Genomic DNA, 25764 nt, shown 5'->3' with positions numbered 1-25764 from the left:
ATTGACCACAGTAACCAAGCTCCTCACATTAACTGCATTGGTTAAATATGCATTAATTTTGAACAATTTCAATACTTAACTTCAGACATTCTTAACAACATTTTCTTAAGTGAAACTGCCATACCAAACAGGACAACAGGGAGATGCCAAAAGACTACTCACTAAACCTGTCCCTTTGAACTGAACCGACTGAAGACCTACTGTTAGTTTCCATTGAAAACATACATTACACAAATACACATTCTAAATCTGTTGAAACTCATCAATCTGAAAGCGGTTCGATGAAGACAGGATCGGGGGAGGCATCCATTATAAAACAAATTTCATGCAAAAAATACAATAGGGATCAAAGCCCCAAGATCATGCATAGTTTGTGGACCTATAATGCGTGCCTAATGTATGACTCTGATATACAGGAGTGTCATACATTAGGCATGCACAAGTTCATTGTTATTACTGTAATCATCTTTACCTTTACATTAGTGCAACTACTTCCGCAACTTTAACTTCATGCAGCTGAGAGATGTAGTTTGGGTGCAACGGTTGAAAGTTTTAAGCCGCTGTTCAGTCTGTATTTAACAGTGCAATTAGGCTTGCTGCGCCAAGACCAAACGCAATCAGTCACAGAACATGAGAGAAAGTCGGTTTTGATCATTTTAACACATAAATAATGAAAATAAACAATTATAGGATATTTAAATTAATTTTAAGCCATCTCGCAGCCACCTTGGAGGATCACTGAGTCTCCCTAGTGGGCCGCGACCCCCCAGTTGAGGACCCCTTTACATTACTATAAGGTTACAATTAACAAGAGCCAAACAGAGCCCAAACTTAATTTTAATTACTATTTATTTTTCAATAAATAATCAACTCCCAGCTTTAAAAATGCAAAAATGTAAACTGCACATCATTTTTTTCTTTTTTACTAACTTCTAATTTATAATGTTACAATTTTTATTTGTTGTTGAAATATATTAATTTAGTGAATAACAAGCTGTGGACACTAATGACTTGCCTGAGGTTAATGAAATGCTGCATGACATTTTATTTCCACACTTTTTATTGACATCTTTCCATGGTTGAACACTGACTGAACGATAATATGAGGCATGAAATGTTCATTCACTTTTATTTGTATTCTTTTTTTTCTATGAAAATAATCAATGAGAAAAAAAAAAATATTACTTACACCCATGCTGTGTCTGTTTTCACTTGTAGTAATATTTTATTTATTTACTTTTTTTGGGGGGGGGGGGGCATATATGGTCTTTTCATTGCACAAAAGGCTCTTTTCAGTGGAAAATCTTAAGATTATTAAAAAGTTTTTCACACTAAGAGCAAAAGATGTTCTTTTAAGAACTGTTCACTAAAAGTGTTTCTAAAAAAAAAATATATATTTCTTCTATTGCACTGCTGCAGAACCAATATGGAACCTTTATTTTTACAAGTATAGTGTGTAAGGCCAGCCAAAACTGAAGCTTGTCATTTTAACCAACTCCTAGCAACTTCTGCGAGCAATTTGCATCAGACAGTCAATGGGACGTTCCGTCTGACGCAGAAACAACTGTGATGTAAGCTAAGAACCTGAAAAGTTACTGATGCATCGATAAACACGACATGTTTTAAAAGAAAGTAAAACACACAACAGCTGTTGATCATCACAGGCCATCAGTTCTGAAACACAAATTTCAGTTGGACCTTGAAAGTTCAATGGAATCATCTGAACTCCAGCAAGAACTTCTTCAAGCAGCTGAGAATATAAATTTATCTGCCAGCAAAAAGTGATGAGACGAAAAAACCCAAATGCTGCATAAGCAGGTTGAAGCAGAGGGCTAAAATTGGGCCCAATCACTGGAGGGCTCAACTTTTGCCAATCGTTGGCAGCTGACCAGCCAGAAAACAGTAGCGCAGCTAAAGAACAGCTACACAAACTTTAGTTTTATCACGCCTGACTTTGTCCTTTCTTTCAGCGCTGCAGACCAGGGGTATAGTTATAGCTCCTAAACTCTCTTCTTAATGGCAGATCTTCCCCTGCTAATAAAGGAATAATGAGGGAGTCTGTATGGGGTTCGGTCCCTAGTGGAAGAGAAGCTTTCAGCACTCACAGTAAACACAGTCTGTTCAGACTACAGATGATCAGTTTGATGTCTGTCTCCATGCAGATGCTTCCATTCTTAAACAATGTAGGCCAACGTGGTTAATTGCTACTGAGATGACCGGAGGAGTGGTTACGTGAGCATTTCTGCTGCAGGTGAGTGAGTGTTTTTGTGTGACAGGACTGACTGACGAGCGAGCGCCCTTGACTTGCGGCAGGCGAATAATGCCTATAAGGGCTGGGGGAGGTTCATTATCAGACATATCCCCCCGCCCCCATGCACACATATATTTATGCACACACTCGTGCGCACACTTACACACACTCTGTGAGGACAGTGTAGCAGTCTTACCCCTTCCCGAAGGCACCTCATTAACACGGTGTAGGCGGCAGCAGGAACGACCCACAATCCTCCTGGGCGCTCTTTCTTCTCTTCCTGCAGGGGAAGGAAAGAGAGTATGTGTGTATGTGTGTGAGTGAGCGAGAAAGAGAGAACTATTACTGAGACTCATTGGGGGAACAATTAAAAGCAGCAAAATGCAGCCACCATCATAATGAGGCTAAATAAATAAAGTCCTCTGATGGTAAATAAGACGACAGGCTCCCTGGCTGAGACAGGTACAGGAAACACAGCTCAAGTTATAAGCAATGATCGCGTCAATTAGAGGAAAATGCAGGGAACGCTGCGAAGCAACATCCTCCTCTCATTTAACTTCTAATACTTGCGTTCAGCACAGCGCTGAGACTGATCGTCAACATCAACAGCAGATCGTGAGCAAGACCTTCGAACAAGTCAAGGCCTGATTTGGATTTCTGTTTATATGTAGCTGCATTATGGAACGTGCAGTAGGCTGCTATAAATTCTTTTTTTCTTTTTTTTAAACTGATGATTACTTTTAATAAAAGGTAGACATTTTTATATTACAAATTGGCCTTGAAAATCCTCTTAAGTGAAAAAATAAAATACATGGGCAATCAGTTCAAAACAGTGATTCTAAATTATTAATGCATCACTATAACTAATTAAACGAAAGGTAATATTAATCATTACACAATGGAGCAAAATGTCTGAACAGTTTGAGCACGAAACTAAAACTGTTTGTTTTATTTTCGTATCTCCAAGCTTGATTAATCTACTTTTTTCTTTTTTTTCTTTTAAGAATTATGTTTTATTTTGCATTTTAAACTATATTGATAAAAAATACATGAACTCAAAACTACATTTTACCATACCTAGTATTTTGTTGCAGATTGCAATAAAGCATTTTTTGGTCAACTGAGCAATTCTGAGGACTTAATTTTTAGTTTAGGTTTGTTTTTTGATTTTCTTCCCAGATTCGAAGCACCTCTTGCAATAAACTGATACCCAAGAGCGAGTACCTCAGTGGGCAAACTGTTCATACAGAGAACTTTTTCCAGGGCCATTAAAATGTATTATCATGGGATAGAATCTTAAAAAGGGGAAAACTCCACCCCCAAGTGGCTGATAAAATAATTTATTTTGAAAGTAAGAATCATTCTGTGAAAAGTAGCATTATCTTATTGGTCTCTCTTTACATGCTGTACGCAATGTAAAGGTTAATACCGAAATAATGAACATTTACTTCTGATAAATCTAAAAAAAATATTTGTTTGTTTGTTTGATAATGATGTAAGCCAAACCCTTAAATTGATCATGTATATTGCATTAGCCAATAAAATATCTAATCATGTAGGGCTGTACACACCGAAGTCACTGAGCAATGACAGTGATGGGCCCACCCACGTTCAACTGTGGCCCACCCAATAAGATGATAATTTTCAAATGGATCTAATTTATGAAAATAATAATTATAAACATTATAATTTCACTATAATGTTTCATATTTAGTTAATAAAATATATAAGTAACATGGTCAATTACAGGCAGTTTCTTAATTGTCCCTTTTCCTATACATGCATATGCTTGTCAAAATTACGTATTGTCAGTTTTTTGGTAATTCCCACCAACAATGTTATGTTTACGATGTAAGACATAATATTAAAATGTGTGCGTTTGCGGAGTTGAAGTTTGAAAATAGTGAAATAAAGATCAATTAGTCAGTTCTTTAAAAAGTATATATTTGGTGTCCCAATTGAAACTAAGTCTTAGCAATGAATGACGTGTACAAATGAAACCAGACAATTCTGCATTAAACTTTAGAGCCAAGCATGTATGAAGCTTCATATTGGCATAGGTACAATGTCTGATCTGCTAAACAGATGCGTCCTTTGTGGAAACAAACACATATATAACACATACAGCATTGTGACAGATGTTTACTGTTCTCCGCATCAAACTACATATTTGCAGCAGCGCGCATTTCTGTGGTCCTCGATGTACTGTATACTCTCCTATGAACACGAAAAGAGACTTGATTATGAGAGCATCAGCGAAGCCCGTTGTCTGAAAAAAAATATCACTATGATGTTTTTTTTGTTCATATCAGTCCATATCAATAATTATCACAATGATTTTTAATTGAATGTACTTTTTTTTCAAGTTTAAAGGGAGATTTTTGCTCCAATGTGAAAGTTGTAAAAACCAGACAGTTAATTGCTTTGTTTCAAAAATTATTTATTTTCAGAAAATGACAAACGCTTTTTGAATTCTTTATACTTTGAGTCATTTTCCTTAACAAAATATCTTAATAATAATAATAATAATTCTTAGTTCCCTTTCAGTTGGTCACGTTCGACATTACGAATGGGATCTCGCCCGAGAGCCCAATCACCTTCGAGTGGTACAAAACTAGCCAATGGTACATAAAGTACCTTGGTCTGCGGGATTTGCATCGCGAGCTCCGCCCCGTAGAGCGGGTATATAAGGAGCAACGCGAGCAACTCGCATTCAAACTTTCGCTTCGGAGCCGAGCACATCGTGTGCTGCTTTCACCGGAGTGCTACAAGCAAGAGCTGGTGTTGGTGTGACAGCGCGATTCAGCGGTTCGTCTGGGTTTCCTGCGACAGCTCCCGTGTTCCCCTGAGCGCCTCAACAACTCTGAAAGAGCAAATTTCTTTCACAAAAGAGATACGGGCCAATTTGCGTCTTTTTAAAGATGTCATTTCGCCCGTGTGTTTTTGGGTGCGGTCGATATATCGCTCCTCGTGACGGCCACGATCGTTGTGTCACGTGTCTGGGCTTCCAGCACGCTGAGACTGCGTTCGAGGATGGCTCATGTTTTCATTGCGGGGACATGACCCTCTCGGCGTTGAGATCGAGACTCGATTACCTTAAAAGGTATAGAGTCCCCTCTGCCACACCCCGTTCTGATCGGGCTCAGCTCCTCAACTCCCCGGTCTCCCAGGATGGCCTCTTCGGCGACGCGGTAGAGAGCTTTGCCCAGCAGTTCTCTGCCGCCCAGAAGCAGTCTGAGGCCATCAGACACATCCTGCCCCGGCGGCCCACTGCTGCCTCCACCCCGCCGCCGGCGCAGCCACCTCACCTCACCCTCTGCTCGTCGCCGAGGGTGCCCCCTGCGGCCTCCTCCACTCCCGCTCGACCACAGCAGCAGCCTTCACCCCGGCCGCAGCGAGGAGATGGCCGCAGAAGGGCGGTGCAACCCTTCTCTGCCCCTAAGCCTGCCAAACGCCAGGCCAAGCGGCGTTCCTGAGACGGGCGACCCAGAGTTGGAGACGTCAGCTCACCAGGAGATGGTAGCAGGACCACTCCTTCCCCCGGTGGAGGGCCGAGGGAGAATCCTTTGTTCTCGTTTTCTTTTTGTTCCGCCACTGGTCCTGCGGCCGGTGGTACCCAAACCTTCACTAAAAGAGCTGTTTCCTCTACCTCCGGGTCCCAAGAGGCCACGAACGACAGTTGGCGACGTGCTTCCTCGTCACTCTCATTCTCCTCTCCCCTTGCCAGTTTCAATGAAAAGCCGGCTAAAGGCCCTGCTGGCAAAGGGCGCGATAGAGATGGTCCCTCCAGCCGACATAAAGTCCGGCTTTTACAGCCCTTACTTCATAGTACCCAAGAAGACAGGTGGGTCACGGCCAATCCTGGACTTGCGTGCCTTGAACCGAGCTCTGCACAGACTCCCGTTCAAGAAGCTAACGCCCGAGCGCATTTTCGAATGCATTCGTCCGATGGATTGGTTTGCAGTGATCGACCTGAATGACGCGTACTTTCATGTCTCCATTCTTCCTCGACACAGACCGTTTCTTCGGTTTGCTTTCGAGGGGCAGGCATATCAGTACAAGGTTCTCCCATTCGGGTTGTCCCTGTCTCCCCGCGTCTTTACGAAGGTCGCGGAGGGAGCCCTGGCTCCTCTCAGGGAACAAGGTGTCCGTATCCTCAACTACCTCGACGACTGGCTGATCCTAGCTCACTCTCGAGAGCGGTTGTGCGAGCACAGGGATCTGGTGCTCAGACACCTTGCCCGACTGGGTCTTCAGGTCAACTGGGAAAAGAGCAAGCTCTCCCCTGTGCAGAGGATCTCTTTTCTCGGTATGGAAATAGACTCGGTCGCCATGTTCGTGCGGCTTACGATTGAGCGCGCGCAGTCACTGCTGAATTGCCTGAGACAATTTGAGGGCAAGAGAGCGGTTCCACTGAAACTGTTTCAGAGGCTCCTGGGGCATATGGCGTCCGCGGCGGCAGTCATACCGCTCGGGCTACTCCATATGAGACCGCTTCAGCACTGGCTTCACGACCGAGTCCCGAGATGGGCATGGCAACAGGGCACATTCCAAGTGACCATCACTCTGGCCTGCCGCCGATACTTCACCCCGTGGGTGGACCCCTCGTTTCTACGGGCCGGCGTGCCCCTAAAACCTGTGTCCAGACATTTTGTTGTGTCAACAGATACCTCTGCCACGGGCTGGGGTGCCATGTGCAACGGGCATGCTGCGTCGGGCTCCTGGACAGGAGTGGCCCGACTTCAGTGGCATGTTAATTGCCTCGAGTTGCTAGCAGTACGGCTAGCTCTGCACCGCTTCAGGGCCCTGCTGAAGGACAAGCACGATCTGGTCCGTACGGACAACACTGCGACCGTAATGTACATCAACCATCAGGGTGGTCTACGCTCCCGCCGCATGTCGCAACTCGCTCGCCATCTCCTCTTGTGGAGTCACAAGCATCTGAGGTCGCTTCATGCCATTCACATTCCGGGCAGGCTCAATCGTGCAGCCGACGAGTTCTCACGGCAGCAGTCTCACCCCGGGGAATGGAGACTCCACCCCCAGTCGGTTCAGCTGTTTTGGGAACAATTCTGAGACGCTCAAGTAGACCTGTTTGCCTCTCCAGAAAATTCCCAGTGCCAGTTGTTTTTCTCCCTGACCGAGGGCACTCTCGGCACGGACGCCCTGGCACATACCTGGCCGCTGGGCCTGTGCAAGTATGCGTTCCCCCAGTGAGCCTTCTTGCACAGACGTTGTGCAAGATCAGGGAGGACGAGGAGCAGGTCCTCATGGTTGCGCCTTTTTGGCCCAGCCGGACCTGGTTCCCCGAACTTGTACTCCTCGCGACAGCCCCTCCCTGGCCAATTCCTCTGAGGAACGACCCTCTGGCATCCACGTCCCGATCTGTGGAACCTACATGTGTGGGTCCTGGACGGGTCACGGAAGGTTTAGGTACCTTGCCACCACAGGTGGTAGCTACCATCACTTCAGCTAGAGCCATGTCCACCAGACACACCTATGCTTTGAAGTGGAACCTCTTCGTCACTTGGTGTTCTCCACGGCGTGAGGACCCCTGGAAATGTCCGATTGGGTCAGTGCTTTCCTTTCTTCAGGAGGGGTTGGAATGAAGGCTGTCTCCTTCCACCCTCAAGGTCTATGTGGCTGCCATTTCGGCTCACCATGACCCTGTTGAAGGTAAGTCTCTGGGGAGGCACGATCTGATCATCAGGTTCCTGAGAGGAGCAAGGAGGCTCAATCCGCCTCGCCCTCAGCAAGTCCCCTCTTGGGATCTCGCAGTGGTTCTATCAGCACTGCAGAGGGCTCCCTTCGGACCCTTGCTCTCATCCCGCATGGCGCCCCGCTAACAGACATCTGTAGAGCTGCGGGCTGGGCAACACACATTCGCGAGATTTTATAATCTCCGTGTAGAGCCTGTGTCCTCCCGGGTACTCGCCTTTCGGGCCAGTAAGGACCTGCTCGGTGTCAATCCGCTTGCTGCGCCATTCCACTCCGCGGACTGGATGCGTGCACTATTCCCCTCAGGTGAGTTCCTCAGTCAGAACCCTGGGTTCCTCCAGCACTGTTAATGTCCAACACTTGTGTACATGCCCTTTGGTCAGCCCTGTGTGGGACTAGGTGCCTCCATATGTTGTGATTCCCCTTTCTGGGCAATCCCACGTGTGTATGTCCACAGTAAGTCTCGCCGCAGCATGTGTCTTTCCCTTGGCAAGTCCCTTGCCAGCTCTGTCATTGAAACTTCCACCCTGCGGGCTGGGTACCTCATTGTTCTTATGTATCACCACCTGGGTGGATACCTGCCTTCTGTAAGTCCTCCCACGGGCAGGCAGCCTGCTAGCATACGTCCAGCTGGAATATGCTACCCAGTGTATTCTGTGTAAGTTATGGGCCCTCACTCGTGCTGGCCTCACGACAGGGTGCTATCACTCACACGGGTCGCTGGAAGACAGCCATGTGGCGTTTTGAAAGGGACCCCATTCGTAACATCGAACGTGACCAACTGAAAGGGAACGTCTTGGTTACGTTTTTAACCCTTGTTCCCTGAAGGAGGGAAAGGAGATGTTACGTCCCCTTGCCACATTGCTGTTCCGCTGAACGACCGGGTCACTGGCTCGGCTCCTCAGCGAAGACTTGAATGCGAGTTGCTCACGTTGCTCCTTATATACCCGCTCTGCGGGGCGGAGCTCGCGATGCAAATCCCGCAGACCAAGGTACTTTGTGTACCATTGGCTCGTTTTGTAACACTCAAAGGTGATTGGGCTCTCGGGCGAGATCCCATTCGTAACGTCTCCATTCCCTCCTTCAGGGAACGAGGGTTACATACGTAACCAAGACGTTCTGCATGTTCTAATGAGTACCATAGTTTCAAATCAAGAAACAGGTTTGTGTTACCCGATGATATTAATAATTATTTGTATTGCTCTCTTAGAAATACACGCTTGATAGTAGCTTGAGTTTTGAATGCAGATGGAGATTTATGTTCATTATCAAAATCAGTTATATCTTCAAAAATTGTAGCAATCTCATTTTTATATGGTTACATTAAAATATTCAGATTTTTTTTTTAACCATTGGCCTTCCATAGTAGCATATGTTATTGTAAATGCTATAAATGCACACACATACAAAAAAAAAACCTCCTCCTTCAAAACATTTAATGTCTACATTAATTTAATAAAATTCGACATGAATACTGATTAAAAAGCCTTCTGACTGTATCGTTGTGCACAGTGCTGACAGAATTATTTGTGTTCTTCACTAAATGCAATCGCTTTACAGCACTGTTTATTGTCGCATGATCGAGACACATCCACGAGTAATGCATCTGGTCTAGTGAAGCTCACGCCGCGCTGCTGTTTGAACTTTGAGCAAAGCAGATAAACGGTCCGAGACACGCTTCAAATGACTAGTGCTCTTTCGTTACGCCTTTGCCTCATAAATATTACACTGAACATTTTTCGAACCCTTGTTATCATTTAGCGAGGAAATTTATATCACGCTATAATTATCGTTATCGATTTATCGCCCTGTATAGTTGTTTTACTGAATGACAGTCTGAAGAACAATGAAAGCTAGTTTGTATGCTCCCGTGGCTTATCTCGGATCACTCCCATTCATTATGTAGCTGAAAGCACAGCCACAGTTTTCCACCTGGACCGTTATTGACATTCATAGCGTCAACATACCTACTGCTCGCATTACACTAGAACTGTGGAGTGGAGAAAAGTCATTAGATAAAGCCAATCAAGGCCACAGCGTCCCTCACCCTCCCCCTGCGCTCAGAGCTAATGTGATCAATAAAAGCTGTGTGTGCTGTTGTACTGCATGACCCTGAAAAACACAACCAGTACAGGAGATACACTCTTATATAAGCCCAACAAAACATGTTATCTGCTAACCTCGGGTCCCTTACAGCGATCGATACAGCCATCAGATTAGGCTGACCAGACGTCTACAACACAGGACAAATTTTTGTCAAAGGAGTCGAAAAAAACAGGCCATCTCATCACACCGGTTGTAATGAGGTAAAATGGTGCTGTGATGAGCCATTTATGGGCTCCAGAGGCTGTGCTTCATTACACCTTTGGACCTCATTCACAGGCTGCTGTACATGTGTGATACTGAAAATCCCCTTCAAAGCATTGTGGTATAGTGGCAAATGCAATGTTACAGTGACAGACAGTAGATGTAACATGAGTAAATGCAAATAAAGAGTTTATGGTTTTTAGAAGTGATCTTTAGAGTACTAAAATTGTGTCAAAGGATGCACCAGACTGCATCGGTTATTAGGTGGTCCTCATGTTGAGGTTAATGAGGTCTGAGAGGTTGTGTGAATCTGTCCTCATAAGGGAGCTTTTTAAATGTCACAGAATACTCAGAGGACAAATATTGCCTGTAAGACATTTATGAGAAGCAAATTGAGCTGTATGAAATTTCAGGCCATTGAACATACTGATCTGATCGCAATCCGGTGGCTAGTCCCCTAGAAGCCAAAGTGGAAGATGTGCACTGATCAATAATTACGTCAATATAACAGATAGCCTGCTTTATTTTTATGCCACCCCAATTTCAATCCGTCACTAATTGGACTCATGTGAATATTAATATGATATGCTAGTTATACTGTAGGTGATTATTTAATTAGAGGAACTCTTGTGTCCCCTTGGATAATCTTGAGGGGATTTTTTAAAGCAATGACAAATTCTAAATAACAGATAATAACTACCCAAACCTTTAACTTTCCCCTTTAATGTATATAAAATGTTAAGTTGAGATTCACACGCATCATTATCATCACACCAAGCATTTTATAGAAAGTTAATAGTTTCTAATAGGGCTGGATGTTATGGCCAACATTTATAATCACGTTATATTTCTTAATTTCGGTCAAAACAATATAATTCCGATATCGATATGAACACTATAAAAAAAATTAATAAATAAAAAACTCATAAAAACTGCCAAGAACACCCACAATAGATGTCTGTACCTACAAACTTATGGAAAATGAATTTGGCAAGTCTATGAAACATCCTCCTATAAAACTATATTTAAAAAAAAAAAAAAAGTTGAAATTGAAATAGGCTAAAATACACTACCAGTCAAATTGACAGGGTCATCTTGCAATAACTCTTAAGACATTATGAATGTCTTTATCATCACTTTCGATCAATTTAAATCATCCTTGGTAAAAAAAACAAAAAAACAACAAAAAAACAATTGCAAATGGACTTGGCGTTTCCATTTAAATCTGCCAGACATATTACATACACAGTGAAAAAAAAAAAATGTGTGATTTGCAGTTGTGTTTGAATTATGTCTCAATGTATGCATCTACAAATTGAAAACAGCAACTACAAATACATTTTGCAATTCCTTTTGAATATTGTCCAAAATATCATTCCACATATGTTAGGAATTCCTAAGCTCATCTAATTAAAAAAATCAAACATTGTACAGTCCCAAAATTCACTTTTATATACATAATTTTATTAAACATATAATATATTAAAATGTTTGTCCATTTCATTTCATACCTGTGTAGCAATGAGGTAGAGCAGCTCCCCCAGGGGTGGAATCAAGCATTGTTTCAATTTAGTGCTTCTGAAGTTCTCTGGGATCAGTTCTGTGAACATGGCCAGTGCCTGTAGCTAATAAATAGTTTCATTTATAAACATTCTAAATTAACTAAATGTACAGTTCACCCAAAAATTCACCTTCACAAGCAAGCATACTTGAGCTATTATTTACCATATTAGATGAGCTCTATGCATGTGCGTTGATCAATATTTCCTTGTGAATATAATCTCTAAATCACACAAAGTGACCGTAGCTATGTTTCCATCAACCTATTTTTATGCACATTTTGGAATATCACATAAAAATTTTAAAAATTAAGAAAAACTGGATGGAAGCGCCAAGATGCGCATAAAAAAAATTAAAAAAACTGCTGAAACCAGCCTTCTGCCCAGCTTTGACCAGCAAAGACCAGGCTGGATGACCTAAAATCTGTCAACCAGCTTAGGTTAGGTTTTTTTTTTTTTCTTCAGCAGGGAAATGCAATAACATTTCATGTGTCCTTTAACCAACCTCCACTTACTATGCACTGACTTCATTTAACCAACTAGGATAATACAAAACTCATGGTTTTGGTTAGTGTAATGTATTCACATTACATTTTCAATTTGTGACAATTTGTTCGCAGATGGGAAAAAGCCACTCAGATCGCACAGTAAATTTGCTCAAAGATTGTTAATACACACTGAAAACTAACATTGTCATGTCATTTTCAACACAAAAACTGGTAAAAACTTAAAAAACTCTTAATATAAATTCCAACAATTCAAATTTATGTACCCTTTTCCCCATTGTTTTTTCACATTTATTCCTCAAACGCAATAGATCCATTATTGAAACTCAGTGAAATTTTGATCATGGCACATTTGGTTACACAAACCGTACAAATGGCTTGTGATAAAAAAAACACATTGTCTATATGACACTTTCATGTAAGCAGAATATCGTGGAAGAGAGATCACTAAACTCGTACGTTTTCATATCATCATCAGCACTTGTTCTGCCATCAGTGAGCGAGCAAATTTGTGCCAGATTGCACAAATTAAATAAAACACCGGGCAGAAAGTGTATCCTTAAAGGGGAAAAGCTCTATTTTGGGGATTAAAGCTCTTCACATCTGGCAACCACAAGCATGAACGCTAGTGAAGACTTGTAAGCATTGCAAGATAATGCAAATGCCAAATTAAAAACAAAGTTTCAGGATAAATAACGAGCCGGCCAATATCGTGACGATTATTTCAATTAATTGAGAAAGGTGGATATCGTTATCGAGATTAAAATAAGATTAATTGTGCAGCCCTACCAGATACAATACTGATTTGGGCGGAAATAAATTATTATTATTTTTTTTTAATTGCGACCACTCTTCATATGCTTCTCTCTGCAGGTGCTATGCAAATGCCCTATGTAGCATATTTGGCCCTGTGACAGTTAAAGTCTCATAAGTGATAACTTTGCAGGCAACAGATGTTGGTGGCTGTGTTTGATGAGTCTTGGCAGCGAGAGACTTGTACTGATGATTTCTGTTACACAGAAAGAAACAAACAAGGCTAAGCTGTCTTATTCAGCCATGCAAAGTAATTCCTGCTCTAGAACGTATCATTATCATCAGCAAACACACACAAATTCCCTTCTATGGCATACTGCTATTATCCACACACACACAAGCTATCCTGCTTTAGAAAACATCATTGTCAGTACACACACATATAGCATGTTTGTCAAGCTGGGTATAAGAAGGTTTAGGCAGTACAGAGGTGGCATGGTGGAGAATACTGTGGAGCAATAGTCTGGCCTGAAATCAAGTGTAGGTTTTTAAGTCAAGCATCCGAGAACACAAGACTAAAGAGTCTGAGCTGAATCCTACCTGAGGCCTAGCTGGCTCATTATCAAAGATGATTATTACACATAATTAATGCTGCACTGTGCCACCGGAAAGCAATACTATCCTTAATACAAACAAAGCTAATCCAAAACCCTCTCTTATTTTTTTGTTTAATCTCCTGGTTCTAGTCATGATTTGCACTTTTATAGGGTTTTATGTTTAAGGAACAGCTGTCTCTGTGTATATATATGTAGTCAAATAGCTCAAATCAACTTTATGGTAAAAAGCCTTTGTTTGATGTCACTAATGTCACTTTGTCGTGCCATGCATATTAATTAATACATCTCTTTAGGATGTTTTTTTTTATTTTCAGGAGTAAAATAAAACTCAGTCTGTGATATTCAGAAATAAAAAATATTTTGCAAAATATCATATAGTATATTTTAAAGGTCTATCTATCTATCTATCTATCTATCTATCTATCTATCTATCTATCTATCTATCTATCTATCTATCTATCTAGTATCTATTTTAAAGGCCTATCTATCTATCTATCTATCTATCTATCTATCTATCTATCTATCTATCTATCTATCTATCTATCTATCTATCTATCTATCTATCTATCTATCTAGCCATGCAGCATATAGAGTAACTCCCTCTATGAAGAGAAAAAAGCGAACAAGTGCCCATATTTAGAACATATTATAGATGTTCATTTATTTATAAGATATTATACAATAATATAAATTTGTTTGTTTGTGATGCCCTCAACAGTTTTAGTCACAACATAATTTACATAATTAATTTGTGTTATTTAATCATGTGATGGTATATTATATTGTTTCCTGTTATATTATATTATATTATAATATATTATAATGAACACTGAACAAAATTATAAACGCAACACTTGTTTTTGCCCCCATTTTTTATGAGCTGAACTCAAAGATCTAAGACTTTCTCTATGTACACAAAAGGCCTATTTCTCTCAAATAGTGTTCCAATCTGTCTAAATCTGTGTTAGTGAGCACTTCTCCTTTGCTGAGATAATCCATCCACCTCACAGGTGTGGCATATTAAGATGCTGATTAGACAACATGATTATTGGACAGGTGTGCCTTAGGCTGGCCACAATAAAAGACCACATAATTTAAAATGAACAGGACAATTATGAGAACACAACACACAAAAAGGATAAGTGAAAATGCATGTGCCCTGTGTTTATCGATATGCTTACATTAACTAGGTAAAAAGAAAAAGTAAATAAATAAAAAATGAATTTGGCTGATTCCCCAAGGTTTCTATAGATATCACAATATATCGATATCGTGAATTAATTTGGCCACAATAACGGTGGTGTGAAAAATCTAATTTCGTGACAGCGGTAATCTTTTGAATATTGTAAATATGATGTCTGATTAGATGAATGGGTGGAGAATTTTATCAGCCAGCATATTTTCAACAAACTTCTAAGTAAAAAAAAGAAAAGAAATCACTTTAACTTATACTCAAGAGTTTGTACTTAGTAACTTGTACTTTGTACTAAGTAACTTATCTTTTGACTTTGTAGACCCCATATGAAAAGAGTCACCTTACTTAAGATTCATATTCCTAACAACAATATCGACAGCCCAAGACAGAAGGACAAAAGAAGAGGGGAGTTACTATGAGATGCAGATCTGATCAACTGCTGCTCAGAGAATCAATATTATTCCCTGAGTCGGTCAGACAAATGCAGTCAAACTGTGTCTTAGACGTCCAGCGGGCAGAGAGAGGGAGAAACAGAGTGCGCTTGATACTCTCTCACTAGTTTCCAATCACACCGATACTCTTGTGTGCCACTTAAAATTCAACTCTGAAATATTCACTCCCTCCGGCACAAGGCACTGCAGATGGCAATGCCTTTATGCACTGACAGAATCTGGATTTTTAATACATTTCTCTATGAAATATATATGGCAGAAGTAACTTTAAAATGACTTTCCAGAAAATGGTTTACCATCAAATAAATCAAGAAAAAAAATGAAACCGGCTCATCCCTGTGGTACCTCCTTCAGATGGCTCCGCTGTAATACTTAGCAGTGTGTAATGGGATTGGTCAGGGGAAACACTGTCAGGCTCTTCAGAGGGTAACTGTGAATTTAGGCTAGGGGCACGGGGGATTGCCGGTGCCAAGGACAATGATTAATTTACCACTTCATTAGACTAGTGCTCAAGTATTCATGGTGAACACAGACACTGAGGGTTTCAGGGAGGATTAGAGAGCTAACCGAATGACAGAGGGAGAAGGACCAAGTGTTTTGGAGGGCTTGTAGAAAGAGAAAGAATGCAAAAATGCAAAGCAAAGGAAACTTTTTCTGAGAGGAGACTTTTCTGCTCTGCCTGTAATTCTGTAATTTCCTTCTTCCTGCATCAAGCCCCTGTGCAACATGTCTATTTATAGAGGCTTTTATCGTTGCCATGGCGACGAATTAGCCCAAGTTTCTTTTAGATGATGGATACTGCCATGGCTGAAACTTACCTAAGAGGATCCTCTCATTGAAAACCTTCCAGCTCACATGACTTTGTTGCCACAATTCGCCGTTGCAGTTAACCAGTTTCACAGAAAATCCATGTATAACAAGCAGACTTTTTTTAGCTTACATTCACATAAGGCATGGCCTGTATACAGTATCCACATTAACTTCAACTTTACTTTATTGCCATTCTTCCACATACACAGTATACAGAAGAACAAAAAGAAGTTTCTGACGGACCAGGGTGCAACGACACTGACAAAACAAGTATACACACGTGTTCATGACAACAGGGATCAGACATAAGAGCACATTAAATACAACAAGCAATAAGCATGATGAGCACAATAAATATAACATGGCAGAAGTGTTAAATGAAGTAGAAATGTGAAATTGTAGGAATGTAAGAAATGTTAGCGTTTAAGAATAAAGTGCTTGTGTACAACTGAGGTGGCTCAGAGCAGATATTATGTTAGAATATGTGCATTTGCACAGAGTGTCTTTAGTGCACATTGGGTGAGTCGAGTGCAGATGTAAACTGACCATTGTGCAGTTGTGCAAGAGTGTCTGTAGTGCACAGCTAAGTGAAAGCAAACTTTAATTCATTTCTTAACATCCACTTCTGCCCAAGCTAGTGTAATTCCATTGGCTTTCAACAATATGGGTGAGCCTCGGGATTTGAAATTTTAATTTACATCTGGTGGTTCTTTGACTTTAATGCACATCAGATGTGATTATGCCAATTAAAAAACAGCGACATTAACACTGTAACACAAAAAACATTTTAAAATGTCAAAAAAATAATAATTCACAGAGAGCAGCGTCTCAAACCAAGTGTCTGTGCTCCTGATTCTGTGTGCAACCTCTTACATGAGGAAGAGAAACTGTTCTTAGTCTTTTAGCCAAGACGAATGAACAAACACTAGACAAACATTTAAGGGATACAGTACCACATACACATACCAATTATTACTCAACTTTTCAGTGCATAAATAATTATGTGGACATAACAATGATTTGAGATGTAACTCTTTCAAAATCTCACCTGTTTATTATCTTATAATCCATTAGAGTGTTCAAAACAATTATCCTGTACACAGCAACAACATTACAATACTATTAATACTGAGGTCACTGAAATTAATAGTATAGTTAGAACTATAACAGGACACAAGATGGCAGCAGCTGTGTTTGTACGAAATGAGAGAACGAGAATGAGAATGTATCCATTTTGATGCCTTTTGTTTTAGAAGTTGTTAAGATTTTTAAAGTCGTGTAGTGTATTCCAGCCTTTAGCTCAATATATTATGCCCTTTAGAGTGCAGAAGAACCATAAGAAAGCAGCTCTGCTTTTTTCTTGCCAAAGAGAAGCACTGAAAGAAATCGCCATGACAGGATCGGCCGCTCAGACACAGAACCCCCGTAGAGCACCGGGGAGAGAGTCCATCACCCTGAGCACTTCTTCAATACCGATCCACTGAGCCCAGAAAAGCCAGAAAGAAGAACCCGTTGAGAGAAGCAGCAAAGTTTAAGCCTGTATTGTGTGAAATGCCCCAAAAACTCGGCCTTGCTAGATTACGACAGACGGCCATTTTGTGCCACTGTCTACGGTAGTCTGGGTGGTACTGCAAAATGAACAAAGAGGTAGGAAAGTTCGTAGCGAAATGGAAGATAAATGTGTTAAATCAAGGATTGGGGTGGAAGAATTTGTTTATGAGTAACCTCGACACATCTGTGCAGTGCTTTGATGATTATTGAAAGCTTTTATAACCCTGTTTGGATGAGATATTTGCCTTTGTAATTGTAAAGGCTGAGACAGAGATGTAAAAAGCTAATTTCACCTGGCTTTTACTGGATTTCAAGTGCTTTGGAGAGCAGAGGAATTATTTTTGCTTAGTATTTTCTCCTCTGAGTGGAAGCTGAGAATAAGCAAATACAGAAATGCTACAGTGACACCTGCTGGTGTGTCTTGGTATTTTCAAAAATGTTTGTTTTAATTTTATTGTTAAAATCTCCATCTTTAAACACACAAGTCTCACCTCCGTGACTGGAACGTGGTCTTGGAGTTCTGTGCAGTGGGAGGACATCAGTCCAATCACTTGCATCACTTTGCTCCTTCTAAAACACAAATTTGGACAATTAAATGGATCTAATGCAGCTGTTCATTTTATTAGAGTTAAAATCTGACATTATTTAAAGATAAATACATTTGTTTAATCTTATATGCAATCTGTCTTTCTTTGATATCTACTTACTTGCTTACTCTTAAATCCTTCTTTCTTACTCAATAACTGGTTGTTCAGTGTAAAAAAAAAACATACAATTTAGTTTAGCAACCTTAAACTCATGAATTCATTGACTGTACTAAATAACTTTTTATCAAAATTATTATTAATGTATTTAAATTCACTACAATTCAGAATTTTGGGGTTAGTGTGTATATGCTGTTGTTTTTCAAACAAACTTCTATTAATCTAAAAATACAGCTGAAAATTCAGTTTAGCTATCAGTAATAAATTACATTATTAAAAACATTGAAATAGTCTCAGTATCACTGTTTTACTGTATTTTTGTATCAAACACAGGCAGCTTTGGTGAGCATAATAAACTTCTTATGAAAAACAAACAAATAAAAATGTAAAAACATACAGAAACCAAACTTTTAAACGGTACTGTATATAATTATACAACTGCTGCAACACACACACCCTGTGGTAAAATCACTGTAACACACAACCTCCTGTGGGATTCTGCATATTTGAAATTTTTTTGCAATACTATCTAACCACACCACACATCAGTCTTAAATGAACAGTGTTTAATGCTGGTTTTCAGTGTCATTTAAAACTAAAATTATTCTGTCCGTTGCCTGGTGACTGTAGTGCGGAGATAGAGGCTGTAATCCTGTGAGGGGCCAGTGAGACACATGCCTATCATTCCTTCCACTGAGAGCAGAGAGATAGGCACTGCATTACTCAGAGCAGACACTCCAAGACCGGCGCCATTAGTGTCATACGAGAATACTACACTATAGTTCTGATCCAGTAAAAGTGTGAAGCAAATGTTTACTATATTATGCAGGGCTTTGACAATAACCCTTGTCCGCTTGTCTGGAACAGTGACTGATAATGGATCAAGCATGCCCCACAAGTCCTGAAAGTGAAGCCAAAGCGTTTTCAATGGCTGCATTATAGGTCATAATCCCCGCTCTCTCCATGTAATCTAATGGGACGTGAGACAAACTAAATAATCAAATTACACTTCAAAGGTAGTTCTTATGCTGATTTATGTTCAAGTGTAAATTTTTCCTGATAAGTTCGATTTGAGTTAGTTATTTGATGCTATGAAAACGTGGTGAGGTGTCATGATTGTGATCTTGTGATTGGGTCTGCAGGAGTTTGGGCAGGACTTTGATACCGCAGCTCCAGCTCACAACACTACTGCGCAGACTTGGTTTCCAAACAACGTCGGCCCTGTCCCAAACAGCACCCTGAACCTTCACGGTACGCAGTACGCAGAAGTACGCAGAAGTGTGCATTGATGGTGCATAGCGGCCGCAAAGGGGGCGCTCGCAATAACCTTTTTGAATGCAAAAATGAAGAATGAAACACCCTACAGTCTGGAAATCTGTGGAAATCTGTAAGACCGCAAGGGCACATAAAGTGTTCCATGTGGTACAGGGCCATCATTTACTCAAGATGGCAGTGACCACACTGAGATGTTTTGGCTTCACTTTTCCATGGTGGAAGGACGTGGAAATGCTTGTTCATCTTTTTTTTACAGTCTATGCAACGAATAATGTATTGACTGTACCAAGGTCACGTCAGTTGAGGCTTATGCAGCCTGTCTAACTCACGGAAATATTCAAACTAATAAGGTGCAACTGCACACACACACACATAAAAACATGAACAAGCGTAATGCGGTAGAAAAAGATAAAATTCTATATAACATATGATATAGGTAAAGAACATCACACGACCAAGCACTAGCACGATTACAAATGTGACATTGATTTTATACAGCAGTAGTTTATTAAACAATTAGTTGATATTAACTGACTTTCATTTTAGACACATTATTATTAATCAAGCAACAACAACATCAAAAAATAGCTTTTGTAACTTAAAAAAAAAAAGATTCATCTTTAATTGACAGCCAAATAGGCAATGCTGTTTTACATTACTTTATTCAATTTCTGTGCTAATGTTAGATAAAAAAACTGAAAATCACTGTTTATTTTATTTGTATCTTTAATCCATTGTATTTACTTGTGCAGTTGCTTGTAGTTACATAGATTTATTCTTATTTAACCGTAAGTATGTTGAACCGTTTCACCCCTGCAAAAATTGCACTCAAATTATATTTTATTATTTATCTGAATTAACACTGGCTTAAAGTTTTAGTATAAATACACAACCTTTAGGTGCCACTGAAACTCCACACATTCTATATCAATTTCCACTGAATACAGTTTCCATTCATGAAAGCCAAGGAAGAGGAAGCTCATTTTCAGACAGAGGCGAGGACGGCAGCAGACACCCATTCCTCAGCGGACACACTATTGTTCAACTTCCCCCATTAGATGGCCTAGTGCAAACTTTCAACTGCTCCATAATACTGCAAAAGAAATGTGATATTTGCACTGCATGGAATGGTTGCAAATTAAAAAGTTCTCTTAAGTCTATTTTTATTACAAAAGACATTTTTATACTTGAAGCTTATTTAAAATATACACATGATGAGGGTGCAAATGAAGATTTATGACCAAAATTTCAGAAAGATTCTAATGAATCACATTTAATCCAAGTCTTCTGAATGAACACACTGTATATGATAAACAGATTTAATGGAATGAAGGGGGAAAAAATCTCTAAGGTTGCATTAAAAATGTTGTCATTTGTGTTTTGAAGAAAAATTAATGTTTGGAAATTGGAATTAATGTAGCGGTGAAACATCATTACACAGAAGAACATTATAGCAAAAGATGTAAGCTAAAACAGATGAGAAAAAAATAAGTAATCAAAACTGATGTTAATATTGTGTATACAGTATTGTTCCAGTGATTGTATTGTTGCTAGACTGGTAAGATAATTACAATTCAATTCGTTATTTTTATTTTTTATTTTTCAACTAGTGGGAGCAGGACACTATAGTTCATTTATGTTAGTGAGGATAGCAAAATAAAGTAAACTGTGACATTATACACAACAAATCTTCATACAGTGGACTACAAGTAAAAATATTCAGACTCTTTGACCTGACCATGTTTTGCTTATGCGTTTTATTCTTTAATTGCTAATGTGACCTTTTTACACTACAGACTGAACAAAATAAAGCATTGCTTAGTAATTGGTGGACCTAAATTGGTATTATCTAATTGTGCACTTAAATTTAAAAGCTGACAGCTATTAAACCTACAGTGTAATTCATTTGTGAGACAGTCTAAAAGAAGGATGGCATTATCAAGATGAATTTGTTCTGAAACAGTTTAACTCTGAGTTCTTGTCATATTTTATCACCATTTTCTAAACTACAGCAAATAAACTGTGATAATGTGAGAAATGCTGAAGGTGTCTGAATAAATTTTGGTTTGACTGCATACATGATAACTGTTCATCCTGTCATGGTTTATATGATAATGACCATATGACTATACATTAAAGGGTCATATGATGTGATTTCAAGTTTTCCTTTCACTTCGGAGTGTTACAAGCTGTTCGCAAGTAGATAAGATCACTAAAGTTGCAAAGATTAAAAGTCTCAACAGCAAAGAGATCTTCTTCATAAACGTAAATACCGTATTTTCCGGACTTATTTATCAAAATTAATTTGACATGAACCAAGAGAAATGAACTAAGAGACATGAACCAAGAGAAAACATTACAGTCTACAGCCACGAGATGGCGCTCTATGCTGCTCAGTGGTGTTCCTGTAGTCTACACTGAAGACATAGAGTGCCCTCTCGTGGCTGTAGATGGGAATGTTTTCTCTTGGTTCTTGGTTCTAAATAAATGCGACTTATAGTCCAGTGCGACTTATATATGTTTTTTCCTCATCATGACATATTTTTGGACTGATGCGGCTTATACTCAGGTGCGACTTATGGTCCGAAAAAAAAGGTTCTCATCCAAGCTCTCCTAAAATGGCTCTTTTACACACGGCCCCACATGCGTACGTCACAATGTGGGAAGATTTGCATAACACCGTCCAAATGTTTACGCAAAGAAAGAAGGCGTAACTTTGATTCTCGCTGTTGCCACTGGCACTGTGTTGTGAAGATGCTGTTTCGTTGTGAAAGTGAAAATACTTTAGTTTGGTCTCCAAAAGGGGACACAAATAGAAATCAGTTGTTAAGTTGTATTTTTACTGTTCCAGAACAGTTCAAACCAAATATGCAGATGTGTGCAATGCTTTTTACAAAGAGTGCAACATTCGTTCATTTTTTTTTAACCCAACCTAATGTAAAGCAAGCATGAACTACAATTTTCCCAAATCCTTTAAATGTCCATGCAAAAACATACTATATTGCCATTAGACTAAATCTAAAATGCATGCATTTTTGTTAAGCATCATATTTACTACATCAGGCTTTTGTGGCTAATATAGTATGATGCAGAAAAATATGGAAGGAAAGGAAAACATTTTACACTGGACTGCCTCACAAACAAGGGTCAGTTCTGTGCAAAGATTGCTTCTGAAAGAGGGATCAATAACAGCGCTTTGTGCACAAATGTCCAGACTAAAGACAATGTAAGCATCACACCTCATATTTTGTTTTCCAAAAGAACTTCTTGGCTCTCTGTAAGGCTAATGTTGCTTAAGCCACCATTGTCTCTACTTGTTTTCACTAATGCTGCCTTCACATGCTACCAGAAAGATCGTAAATAGGAATGTGGTAGTTAAAAATTGCATTTGGAAACAATGTGAGGTCAGTAACACAGTCACCACCAGTTAAACCGTAACACCGGTTGTATACCTGCAAGCATGAGCTCTTGAAGCTCCGCACTCATCTGAAAAGGGAGGCGTAAGCAGCTGCTCATTTTTATTTAAACGGGACAAACAAAAATACAGTTTTGGCTCATACCCTAAAAGTGGCCATTTCAATAAGCTATATTTTGAGATAAAACTTAACATACACACTTTAAAATATTGTATCAATGCATTATATGGCACCTTTAGGAGGCCAAAATATGCAGTTTGGTCTAGTTTAGGGTTGGGCCGACAGACAATGCCAATCTCGGCATCGTGATTCCCCCTCCATTCCCCCTGCAATCTGCAGCCCAATACAGTGTTCAGAAAGAAAATGACGTGTTTATATGGAACCCATAAAGGGAATAAATACGAGATGGGAGGAAAAATATATAATTCAATATTTTCCTTCACAGTATATTATTGGGTAAATATACTACACATATTTCAGGCATCAGGGAGCCGCTATTATACCTGGCATTGAAACTGCTTTTGAATGCATGATCGCTTTTTAGTTTCACTTTCAAGATTCATGATCACACGTACTCCATTTATACTATAAAGCAGCAGTACTTACTACACATTTTACAAGATTAGATGTTTGTCAGTGGTGCTCAGGACATGCCAATCATTCGCCATCGTCCTGAGTCATCTCTCCTTACTCTATTTATGTGGTAAGTGAAATTTTATGTGCTATAATGTAACTGGCAACCATTACACACTATCTATACTGGACACGACAGTTGTCCGCATCAGCTAAAGTCTGTCATGAAAAAGCGACCATTGAAAATCATTTGAAATGTGTGTCAGCACTTCATAAATAGTACGCGGCAGCAGTTTACTGCGGCTGTGCCACATCCAGTGTAGACAGCATCACTGATTATAATAAGTTCTATACACTGATCTATATGAATCTCTATTATAGATCAGTGGCTCTAATGCATTCTCATCCCAAGGCATCATATACTGACCCTTTTGACATTTCGTCAACATCCTACGCATATAGCACCCTCTAGCGTCAATATGAGACACAGATTATGGGTTAGGGTTAGACCGCTAGGAGGCGGCTTCTAGGCCCATATTTATCTGCGTCTAATATTGACGCTAGAGGGTGCCATGTGCGTAGGATGTTGACGAAATGTCAAAAGGGTCAGTATATGACGCCTTGGGATGAGAACAGTCTGGTGGTTCTATAGTATATTGTCACGTCGTGCCTCTTGAGTCCGGTGTAGACACGGTGTTAGGAATCATTATTTGTTTTCCGTGCCTTGTAAGGATTCACGCTTCGGGCACACCCCCGCCGATGTCTTTGTCCATCGCGATGTTTCACTGTAGACATCGTCCAAGGCCAAATTTGTAGACGTCGCCCAACTAGTTATTAAAATGTATACGGCCAAAAATCCTGAATTCCTGATTTCAATAAAAATGTATGTGACCACAGTATAGCAGGCTTACTTATATATGTTAGCACTCTTTACCACTACCCAATGTCTTAGTAAGATGATATTTAAAAGCTTTGTTTTATGATCTAAGCAAAGTTTTGATCATGTTGATAATTCAGACACCTTAGAAATATAATACAGTAGGCTTAATAGCTTTGTGTGAGAAACAGACCTAAACTGACCTAAATTTAAGTTTTAAATAAAAAAGATAATGCTCCTTCTGGGATAATAATCCAGTAACAATGGTTAATGAGTCAGTAAGCTTATCTTAAAAACTAGACCAGTACAATTCATAAAAAAAAAAAAAAAAAACTAAAAACACACATCTTCCAATTTACCTGAATGTGCTGATATGCAAAGCGTTTTGGGGTCAAAACGAACTGGAGAAGTCTTTAAAATCTAAAAACAGTGCAGCAAACTAACTTCAGTGTTGGTTAGCACATTGTCATGTTTACTCTAGAATACAGACATGAAGCTTTGACAATAAGTCCCTCAGACATGGCAATGTGGCAATGTGTTTGCATTCTGAAGGTCTCTTTACCTTTGGGTTATCCATGATGGGAGTCACTGTAAGGTCACGGTCTGTGTATAAAAGGGATTTAATGCAGGCGTTCATGTCACTCTGCTCCTCTACCTTAACACTGGATTCCTATGGAGCATACAACAAAATACTCCTTTCACATCCATTTAACACTGGTGTTATAACTTCAGCTAAAACTGTACCACTGTGAACAATCATTTCAGAGCAAGTTTATCCAATCCTAACCCTGGAGGGTGAACTTAATGCAGAAATTAGCTCCAGCCTGCTCCAGTACATCTGCCTGGTCTACTGGACTTCCTAGTAATCCTCAAGACCTTGATTAAATGGTTCAAGTGCATTTAATTATGGTTAAAGCTATTACTTGTACATCAAAGAGCATTTATATACATATTGGAATTATTCAGTTGAATGGTCTTATTTAAAAGCGCTAAACTAAACAAAATCTGTTGTGTTAAACATAAAAATAAACTCTACACTAATATAACCAAATTACATTTATTTTCATAAAAGAAGTGATAAATGTGAAAAATGCCTGTTGCGATGTTTAATACGGAAACAAACGCATCTTATATAACCAAATAAAATTTGTTTTCATATAAAAAAATCACTGTTTGGCACCCTTTAATATGCCAATTTAT

At 39.7% G+C, this 25764-nt stretch overlaps 1 long non-coding RNA gene across 1 annotated transcript; it reads right to left on the bottom strand.

Annotated features, from left to right (window-relative positions):
• Window positions 1-20521: 20521 nt before the first annotated feature.
• On the bottom strand, window positions 20522-25236 carry LOC132158101 (uncharacterized). Its single transcript, XR_009437665.1, has 3 exons — window positions 25127-25236; window positions 24924-24984; window positions 20522-20791 (listed from the first exon to the last, which is right to left on the bottom strand). It is a non-coding gene; the product is annotated as an uncharacterized LOC132158101 (long non-coding RNA).
• Between the last annotated feature and the right edge of the window lie 528 nt (window positions 25237-25764).

This window comes from Carassius carassius, chromosome 15 (genome assembly GCF_963082965.1).
Source record: "Carassius carassius chromosome 15, fCarCar2.1, whole genome shotgun sequence".
NCBI classification, from domain to species: Eukaryota; Metazoa; Chordata; class Actinopteri; order Cypriniformes; family Cyprinidae; genus Carassius; species Carassius carassius.
Note: the sequence above shows the minus strand (reverse complement) of the source record. Positions and strands in the feature narration are given on the sequence as shown.